The sequence below is a fragment of the Amphiura filiformis genome, chromosome 19, assembly GCF_039555335.1.
Source record: "Amphiura filiformis chromosome 19, Afil_fr2py, whole genome shotgun sequence".
In the NCBI taxonomy this organism is placed as follows: domain Eukaryota; kingdom Metazoa; phylum Echinodermata; class Ophiuroidea; order Amphilepidida; family Amphiuridae; genus Amphiura; species Amphiura filiformis.
The window spans coordinates 58,925,566-58,936,444 of NC_092646.1; positions in this window are offsets into that span (position 1 = coordinate 58,925,566).

The window sequence follows — 10,879 nt, forward strand, 5'->3', positions numbered from 1 at the left end:
TCGCCAGCCTCGTACGTCACGTGTTGCGTGTCCTTTGCCGCCTGATATCGCCTTGCACTACAACATTCACGCGGTACCTATGCTTTGAACCATATCATTCTGATCACTCGCACCTGTAAGATAAGTATCTTTGAAAAGAGCGGTATTGTATTCAATCTATGATTGCAGACATACACAAGTGATGAGTACAACCTGCTTGTAGTGCAGACCGATATAGTCAAAATTGTATTCATCCATTGCTATGGTAGTTAATGCGATTTATTACGTCACTTCGACATTTTTAATAAGATGTTAAACTTAGTGCCTACATTTTCACGATGTTGACAATTTCAAGGTCATCAGATGTCATTTCAATGTTACGGCCGGACTTCGTGGTCTTACAAGACCGCAGCATATCTAGTTTCTTCTGTTGACATAATTTGCTGTAGCCCCTTAATTTGACCGATTTGCTTTAGCTCCTCCTCTACTACCACAGCCTTTACATTTGACATGACCCATTTAGGGGTCAAACGTCACGCATGAGTAATTTTTTTTACCAAAAATGCTTCTCCTACCGATTTCATGGTAGATTAATGAGATTTGAACATTGACCTTGGTTATAGCCGGTGGAGCATATGGGGTAAACACAGATTTGGGGTCAAAGGTCATTAAAATGATTTTTTGGCACATAACCAAATACCTCCAAAAAATGCTTCTTTTCCTACAGATGACATAGTACAGAGATGAGATTGACATGCAATGTAAACCCAAATTTAAAGTTCAAGGTCATGCAGGGTTGATAACTGAAAATCACCTTGAAATTCACTATTTGCTGCATATTAAGAAGATTAAGTGTTGCGATCATCAGAATAATGCCAAAAGGTTCTAGCATTAGGTGCATATGAGGTTATAATCAGAATTGGCTTAAACATAGGGAGGGGTATGTTTTGGGGTCAAAATGGGTAAAATTCTAAAGTTTGTCCAATCTGAAAGAAAATTAGTATAATATGATATATGATATGGTATGATCCGACCTCACATTGATCCTTTAGTGAGAAGCAACCAGGCTGGCTTTAGATCAGGTCGCAGCTGTGCTCAGCAAATACACATTTTGAGGAGGATCATGGAAGGCTTCAAGGAGTACCAACTTCCCATAACAGTCACTTTTGTAGACTTTAACAAAGCCTTCGACTCCATCAACAGGTCCGTCACGTTTTCAGTGCTGCGGCATTATGGAATACCAAAGGTTGTGTTAAATTCCATCCAGGTGCTCTACAAGGACTCCAATAGTGCCGTTATGGTAGATGGAAGTATCTCAGAGCCTTTCCAAGACACAATTGGAGTGCTTCAGGGTGATGTGTAGGCACAATTCCTGTTCATTGTCCTGGTAGATTACCTTATTAAGAAATTAACTTCTGGAATTGACGCTGGAATTGTTACCTACCCACGTCGGTCAAGCAGGTATCCTTCTAGGATGCTGAATGACCCGGATTTTGCTGATGATATTGCCCTGTTGGAATCTTCCACAGCCCGGGCCCAGTCGCAGCTTACTAGGACTGCAACTGCAGCAGCAGATCTAGTCCTTGTCATCAACGCACCTAAGACAGAATATATGACTGCAAACTGTAATGCCAAACCAGCACTTGACGTCTATGGTAGTATCATCAACCATGTCACAGACTTCAAGTACATGGGTTCCAAGATGGGCTCTGGTGCTAGAGACCTAAAAAGAATAAAAGCACTAGCCTGAGCAGCTTTCTGGAAGCTGGAACGCCTTTGGAGAAGCCCATCCCTGTCAATCAAAACAAAAATCAAGCTGTTTGAGACACCTTGTGTAGGGGTGTGAGTAATGGGTAATCACCAAGGACATGGAAAACAAGATCAATACCTTTGTAACATCTTGCTACAGAGTCATGTTAAACATTAAGCGTGTGGATCGAATTCCAAATGAAACCATCTACAATCTGACCAACACCACTCCACTAGTTGCCCGAGTCAATATTAAAGATTCATTAACTCAAATTTCTCGGCCATATACTGCGTCTTGAAGACAACGAGCCTGTGAAAGAATATGCCATTTATATTCCACCACATGGGAGGGGAAACCGGACACTATACTTACGGTATGCCCAGCACCTCCTTAGAGACACTGAAGGGAAGCCAAACAAAATTGTTTCGCTTGCCCAAGATCGCATTAGTTGGAGAAAGCTTGTGGTCACCTGCTCCGCAGCTGACTGATGATGATGCTGGTATGATTCAAAACATGATGAAGGTCAGCAGAGGTCAACTAAAGGTCAAATTATTTTATTAGATTGTTATTAAACTCAGTGCCGAAATTATTCACGATGTTTACAATATTTTGTCCACAGTAATTTCAAGGTCATCAGAGGTCATTTCAATGTCACGGCTGGACTTTGTAGCCTTATAAGGCCACAACATGTTACATCAGGTGACATGAAATGCCACACTGATATATTGCTGAGCAGGCGAATCTGATTCTTCTGCTTCTTCCATTTCTTTCGTCAAATCCTCTTTTAAAATGCTAGTATTTTTTTTTATTTATTCGTTATTTATTCAGGAAATTCCATCAATACAAATGTACTGGTCTCCCTGGAAGACCTGATTTGACATATATATACATAAACATGATAATAAGAATATAAGAAATATATATTTTACAAAAATGAAGGAATTAAACATGATACAAAACAATATATAGCTCAGATTATTACAAAATTTACAGACCAATTGCATTTTTAAATTCACCCAAACTCATTGAATTAAAATTGACACGAAGATTGGGAGGAAGCTTGTTCCAAGCAACTGAAGATCTATAAAGAAAGGTTTTCTTTCCAGAAGAGGTTTTCCATATTGGAACAACCAAACTGTTTTGCGCTTGACCCCTTGTGCATTTGGAATGAGTAGAATGAGTGAAAATAAAATTTGAAGAAAGATACTCAGGAGCAATGTGTGTGAGACATTTAAAAGTTAAAATAAGTAATTGATGCTCCCATCTACAGCCAAGTTCAACCCAGTCCTGGTCTTTCATCATACTGTCCACTGAAGTTCTGATGTCTGCAGAGAGCAAAACACGGGCGAGCCTATTGTGCAAAATCTGGAGTTCATTATTGTGACAGGCACTGAAATTGGACCAAACAGAACTGCAGTAGTCAAAATGAGGAAAGACGAGGGCTTGCGAAAGCATTTTGACAGTTTTCCATGGAAGGTAATGCTTTACTCTACGAATGACTCCGATGCGTTTAGATATGGTAGAAGATAAATAATTAACATGTTCATTCCATGAAAGGTGTGAATCAAAGGTAACACCTAAATATTTATACCTTTCAACTCTTTCAATTGTTTCATTTCCATAGACAAGAGAAACATTGTTAAACTTGTGAAGAGCTTGCCTTGTTCCAAACAGCATTAGGTTAGTTTTCTTTATATTTAGAGTTAAATTGTTGGCCTGGAACCAATCAGCAATGTTATTCAGGTTAGCATTAAGATCATTTTGCAGAATATTGGGATCAGATGAACTAAGTAAAAGAGTTGTATCATCTGCATACATCACACACTTACAGTTAGAATTTATAGATTCAGGTAGAGAATTAACAAATACAATGAATAATAATGGTCCCAAGATTGATCCTTGAGGAACACCGATACCAATTTCCTTAAAATCTGAAAGAGTAGAGTTTATATTTACTGCCTGAGATCTACCATTAAGATAAGAGTGAAACCAGTTAATTGCATTACCTTTAATACCATATGATTTAAGTTTAGAAATAAGAAGGTCATGATTCACCGTGTCAAATGCCTTCTTTAAATCTAAGAAAATTGAACCTGTAACTTTACCATTGTTTATATTATTTAGAATATGATCTGTTACATCTAAAAGAGCAGTGTTAGTACTGTGACTTTTCCTGAAACCTGATTGACATGGATTCAAAATATTGTTACATGTAAGATAATTATACAATTGATCATGCACAGCACGTTCTAAAATCTTTGAAATACAGGGAAGAACTGAAATGGGCCTAAAGTTGCTGACATCACTTTTATTACCACCCTTGAATATAGGTGTAACCTTTGCTTTCTTCCATTCACTGGGAAAGGTAGATGTGAACATGGAAAGGTTACAGATATATGCAAGAGGATGACAAATTACTGGAGCAGCTATCTTCAAGAGTTTAATACTTAAGTTATCAATACCTGAAGACTTATTATTTGCAAAGTTACAAATTTGATCAAAGATGAAATCTGGGGTTATGATATCAAATTGAAAATCTTCATACATGTAATCCCCAGTATTATTAGACAAAACATTAACACTAGTGCCAGTGGTTTGGGGAACATAGCTAACAGTGGATCTTACATAAGATTCCTTGGGGGGGCTATCTATGGTATAAGTGGATCAGGTAAGAGGCCTCGGAAACTGTGTTAGGAGTGCAATTTTGCTTGTTCATGGGTGGTAGGGCAGCATGGGTATCAAATGTTAAGCTTTGCCCAGGTCAAAGGTCAGGCCCAATTTAAAGTTGCTCCGATGGGACTGTAACTTGGGGGAAAACAATCACTGGCACTTGGGAGTATGAAAGCGCAAAGGTCATCTGAGGTCAAAGGTCAGGTCGAATTCAAATTTACTCCGATTGGTCTGTATCTTGGGGGAAATGATCCTGACACTCAGGTCAAATTTAACGTTGCTCTGATTGGGCTGTAACTCGAAGGAAATGATTCCTGATACTTGGATAGAATGAAACGATAAAGGTCGTACGAGGTCAAAGGTCGGCTCAAATGTTTAATTGCTGCGATCGGGAGGTAACTCGGGAGTATGAAGCTGTAAAGGTATACTGAGGTCAAAGGTCAGGTCAAACTTAAAGTTGCTCCAATCAGGCTGTAACTTGCAGAAATTGATCCCTGATACTTGGGGAATATGAAACCGTAAAGGTCATCCGATGTCAAAGGTCAGGTCAAATATAACGTTGCTCTGATTGAGCTGCATTAAAGTTGCTCCGATCGGGGCTGTAACTCGGAGAAAACAATCCCCGGCAATAATTGGAGAGTATAAAACCGCAAAGGTCATCTGAGGTCAAAGATCAGGTCAAATTCAAAGTTGAGCCGATTGGGCTGCAACTCGGGGAAAATGATCTTTGACACTTTGGGAGTATGAAACTACAAAGGTCATCCGAGGTCAAAGGTCAGGTCAAATTGGAAGTTGCTCCGGTCGAGCTGGAACTTGCTAAAAATGATCCCTGACACTTGGGGAGTGTGAAACCGCAAATAGTTAACCTGAAGTCCCCCAAGATCAAAGGTCAAATGAGTTCAAGTGTTGACCTCAATTTTACACAGATTTTGAGTTCAAGCTCATTCGGGGGTTAAATATTGTTGGTTACTGAAAATCACCTTAAAATTCACAATTTGCCTGGTATTAAGTGCTGTGATCATCACAATAATGCCAAAAGGCTCTAGCATTACGTGCATATAGGGGTATATTCAGATTTGGCTTAAACATGGGGAGTCAAAAGGGGTAAAATCCTCACATTTGTCCGATTTAAATTAAACTTAGTATATGTGATCTTGATATGATTCAAAATATGACGTAGGTCATTTCAAGGTCACCAGAGGTCAACCAAAGGTTAAAAGGGCGAAATTCCAAAATTTGTGCAATTCAAATGAAATTTGTATATGTAATGTTGATATGATTCAAAACATAATAGAGGTCATTTCAAGGTCATCAGAGGTAAACAAAGGTCAAATGATTTGATCTCACAGATTTCTTGTGCTGGGTGCCAATTATTGGACTGTTAATGTGGTTCAGGAAGCTGTTCCATGTCAGTGCATTTTGTGATTGTGTCAGTTGGACAACTGCTTAGTTACTGACATGTGTTTAGAGTAGAATATTGAAGTAATCCTGTGTGTAATTTTAGTTCATTTTGATGGACAAGATTTTAGATAGATAGATAGAAATCTTTCTTTATTGAGGGTAAAACAGCTTCAGTGACAAGCACTGCTTTCCAAGCAGGCCCTCATACAAAGTACATTATAATATATACAGACATAATTAAAATTTACACAAGATGTACACAAGGTATCAAGTTACTAGAAATACAACAAAAAAGTTATGTGATAATAATGAAATTGAATGAAAATTACAATATACTCAAGGATAAACTTTTCAAACAGGAGCTTGGTAAACTTTTGATTTGAATTGGCCTATTGAAATATTCTCCAACTCTGCTCTAACTACCGGAGATAAATTATTCCATGCATAGGCTGCTCTCACATGAAATGTACGTAGCCCTGAATTTGATTTAAATTTTGGCACAATCAATGTATTTGTACTATGATTTCTAGTTTGGTGGGTATGGATATCATGTACAAAGTTAAATTGAGAAGATAAGTATGATGGACTTAAGTTCCTTAAGCATTTAAAATGAGCAATAATAATTGATTATGCCATCTATTATCTAGTTTAAGCCAATGAAGTGTTTCCATCAATTCATTTATTGGCGTTCTAATATCTGCAGAAAGTATTGTTCTGGCCAAATTATTATGAAGAACCTGTAATTTGTTATGAAATTCAATTGAAAAATTTGACCAAACTGTGCTTCCATAGTCAAGGTGAGGAAGAACAAGGGCATTTGATAACATTACAGTGGTATGGAATGGAAGAAAGTGTTTTACACGCCTTATAATACCAGTTCTTTTTGAAACATTCTTACACATATAATCAACATGAGCTGACCAGGACAAGTTACAGTCAAATTTTACACCTAGATACTTAAATTCATCAACTCTTTCAATAATGTTACTATTATAGATAAGTTGAATTTCACTGAACCTTTCAAGCTTATGTTTTGTGCCAAATATCATAAATTTAGTTTTGTCAACATTTAAAGTGAGTTTGTTAGCTTTGAACCAATCAGCTACTTTACTTAGACATGACTCTAATTGCATTTGAAGATCAGAAACAGTCTTAGCTTGCACATTAATGATGTGTCATCAGCATACATAACAGTTTTACAATTACAACCAACAACATCAGGCAGGCAATTGACAAAAATTATAAATAATAATGGGCCTAGTATAGAGCCTTGAGGAATTCCTATGTTGACAGATTGAAAATCAGAAAGTGTTGAGTTTACACTAACAGTCTGCGATCTGTTACTCAAATACGATTTAAACCATAAAAGTTCACTGTTCTCTATGCCATACTTCTGAAGTTTGTTAATAAGAATTTCATGGCTCACTGTATCAAACGCTTTCTTTAAATCAAGAAATATTACACCTGTAGCATATCCATCATCCATATTATTTAGAATGAAATCTTGAACATCAAGTAGTGTGGTGGAAGTGGAATGATTTGCACGAAAACCTGATTGAGCATTAGACAGTAGGCTTGCATTAGTTAAATACATATACAATTGATCATGCACAGCCCTTTCCATAATTTTAGATAGAATTGACAATACTGAAATGGGCCTAAAGTTCCCTACATCTGTTTTATCACCTGACTTAAATATTGGTGTCACCTTGGCTTTTTTCCATTCATCAGGAAAAGTAGATCCACTCAATGACAGGTTGCAGATATGAGCTAGACTATTTGTAATGAAGGGTCCAGCCAATTTCAACAACCTGACATTAAACTGATCCAATCCTGGTGATTTGTTATTTTGCATATTACTAATATGATTACAAACAAATTCAGGTGTAATTTCATTAAATTTAAACTTATTTACTTTACAATATTGTCCAGAACACACATTATTACATGGACATTTGATATTATCATACTCATTAAATTTTTTGCCAAGTTGATTACCAATAGATGTAAAGTACTCATTGAATTCATTGGCAATCGCTTTATCATTTGATACACATGTGCCCTTATTGGAAATTGAAGTTGGTACACTTGAAGACTTATTTGGTATAATTTTCTTGATTGTTTTCCATAAGTTCTTACTATCATGCATATTATTAATAATAGCATCATTACAATAACTTTTTTTCAGATAAAACCTCATATTGTTGACTTTATTTCTGAGTGACTTTGCCTGTTTCCAATCCTCTTGATTATTTGTTTTATGTGCCTTTGCAAAATAATGGTCCCTATCTTTGCAAAGTCTTAAAAAGTCTCCATTGATCCACTCTGGCAGATACCCTTTAATTTTTTTCTCTTTAAATGGTGCATGCTTATCACAAGCTTCTGTGAATAAGGTTTCAAATTTGTTTAGAGCATTGTTTACATTGTCAACAGAGCAAATGTTGTCCCAATCAATATTATTGACAGTGTTGATAAATTCCAATTCATTGAAATTCTTAAAGCATCTTGATTTTACAATTCTTGGAGGAAGTTTAGGTAGTTTACATTTTCTTACAACATAAATTAATGAGTGATCACTGAGCCCTAAACTATGTACACCAGATGATATCACATGCTCTGGCTTAGACACACATATTAAATCAATTATAGTTTTACTAGTTTCTGTTATTCTTGTATAATCTTTAATTAGCTGTTTCATGTGTGAATTGTTTGCCAAATTTGACACTTTCTTTTTCTTATCAGTTTTGGAAATATCCAAATTGAAATCACCTAAAATATAGACATCATCATAAAGATTATTGCACTTTTGGAACATAATATCAAGTTTATCTAAGTATTCTACAGTACAGCTTGGTGGACGATACACATTTCCAATGACAATAGGTTTGGTTTTTGGCAAGTTGATTTCCATGAAAAGAGCTTCAATATCTGTTTCATATAGATCAGTATTTTGCTTATATGGAATATTATCTTTTATGTAATATAATACTCCACCATGTAATTCATCATTTTCATTTTGCCTGTCAAGCCTACATACACTATTATAGCCATTTATCTTAATCTCTGAATCATCAATATCCTTTGTGAGCCAAGTTTCTGTTAAACAAAGCACATCAATACCATTATCATGTAAAAGGAGATTGACATAATCTACTTTATGAATGAGACTTCTGATGTTTAGATGAGCTATCTTTAATCCCTTTTGCAATTTACAGTTTAAATCAATAAAGCCATCACTGAAAGGAAGCTCATCATCACAGGTCTTAGAGAAACAACATTTGCAAAACCAAGTTTTAGATTTATCAACATCAGAAATATCAATACAATTAGCATGGAAATCAAGACTACATTTGTTACAAGTTACAAAAATATCAAATTTGATTATTTTGTTTAAACAATTAGCACACATAGAATTACAATTATTATCTTTGCATATTGTCACATTTTTCAAGTGTTCATTTTAAGATATGACATGTGAAAAATTATACGTTTCTTTTTGAGCTCAGTTTATTTACTTTTAAATTTGATAAATAACTGACATTTTCAAATAGACGTGTAAGTGACGTATATTTGATTACTTAAGGGCTTCGATAGCGACGTTTTCACGCATATTTAGTGGGACCTGGAAGCACATCAGACATATCGAATTGCATTTTGAATAATAAAAGGACCAACCCAAAACAGTCGAAAAAGGAATAGGGCCGAGAAAAGTGTGTGCAGTACGGTTCTTGTATTACCAGTTACGTGCTAATGAAAACAATAAGATACAACAGTATTTGTACCCTTCTTTTTCCAAAATCTCATTATCAGTATAATTAAATTATTATTAATTTGAGTTTTTCAAAAACAAGATAGGAATATTTTGTCGATCAATCAAGTTGATGTGTTTCTGTCACCATTAGTATCACGAGTACGATCAGCACACTCAAATGCAAGCCTAATGAGACAGATGTCCATAAAACTATTAACGAGATTTGATTAAGATAATGGGATAATTGCTTTTGTATTTTATGAAAATACAAACTACCAGATGTTTTTGTGAACCATATGCCCATATTTGATGAATATTTCAGCATATTATCATCAAATCGTGATAAGTTGTACATGCTTGATAATATGACAAATAATCACCGTTTGCAAGTAAATTTTTTAGAAACAATTGCAGATTACCCGTTTTTCGTGGTTAATGTATAGAGTTTGGATTTTGTTAATAACTTTTACTGAAATCTTTGCACGCTCTGGCCAATAGAATGATCTCCCGTTTAACTGCATGCGCAGTGACTAAAAAAATAGGACTACTGTCAAATCTCCTCTTGGTAGAACTACCAGTATTCCACTGTAGGACTACACTGACCATAAAAAAGACTTCCTCGCTCACTGTTAGATGTACACATTAAAACAAACAATGTCGGACTACTTTGTACCGCTATTCTTGTAGGACTACACAGTAAAAAGAGATCCCCCACCTCATATTAAATAACATTTCTCCCTGTAGGACTACACGTACATTAAAAAAAGGAAAAAAAAAAATACCCAGCGCACATAGGGTCTATATATCTATAATCCACCGGAATCTCTGTGTTTGTCTGTTTGTCCATTTGTATGTTTGTCTGTCCGTCTCTTTTCTCGGTAACTAGGGGTCGCATGTTCCTCAAACTTGGTGGGTGGATGCATCTTGACCCCAGACAGAACAAGTTTGTATTGGTTAGTTGGTCATCCAACGTCATCCAGGGGTCATCTGAGGTCAAATTAGGAAAAGCAAAAACTGTCGTATGGCCATGAAATTTGCTGGGTACAGTCACCATTTAGAGCCAAATTTTTGAAAGGTCATTTTAGGGTCATCGATGGTCACCCAGAGGTCATCGAAGGTCAAGTTACTAAAAATTACTAAAAACTGTCGTATGGGCTTGAAACTTGATGGGTACTGTCAACATTTAAGAGGCAAAATTTTTGAAAGTCATTTAGGGGTCATCCGAGGTCACCCAGGGATCATCTGAGGTCAAATGAAATGAAACTTGGTGAGCACAGTCAACATTTAGAGCTAAATTTTTGGAAGTTCATTTCGGGGTCACCAGGGGT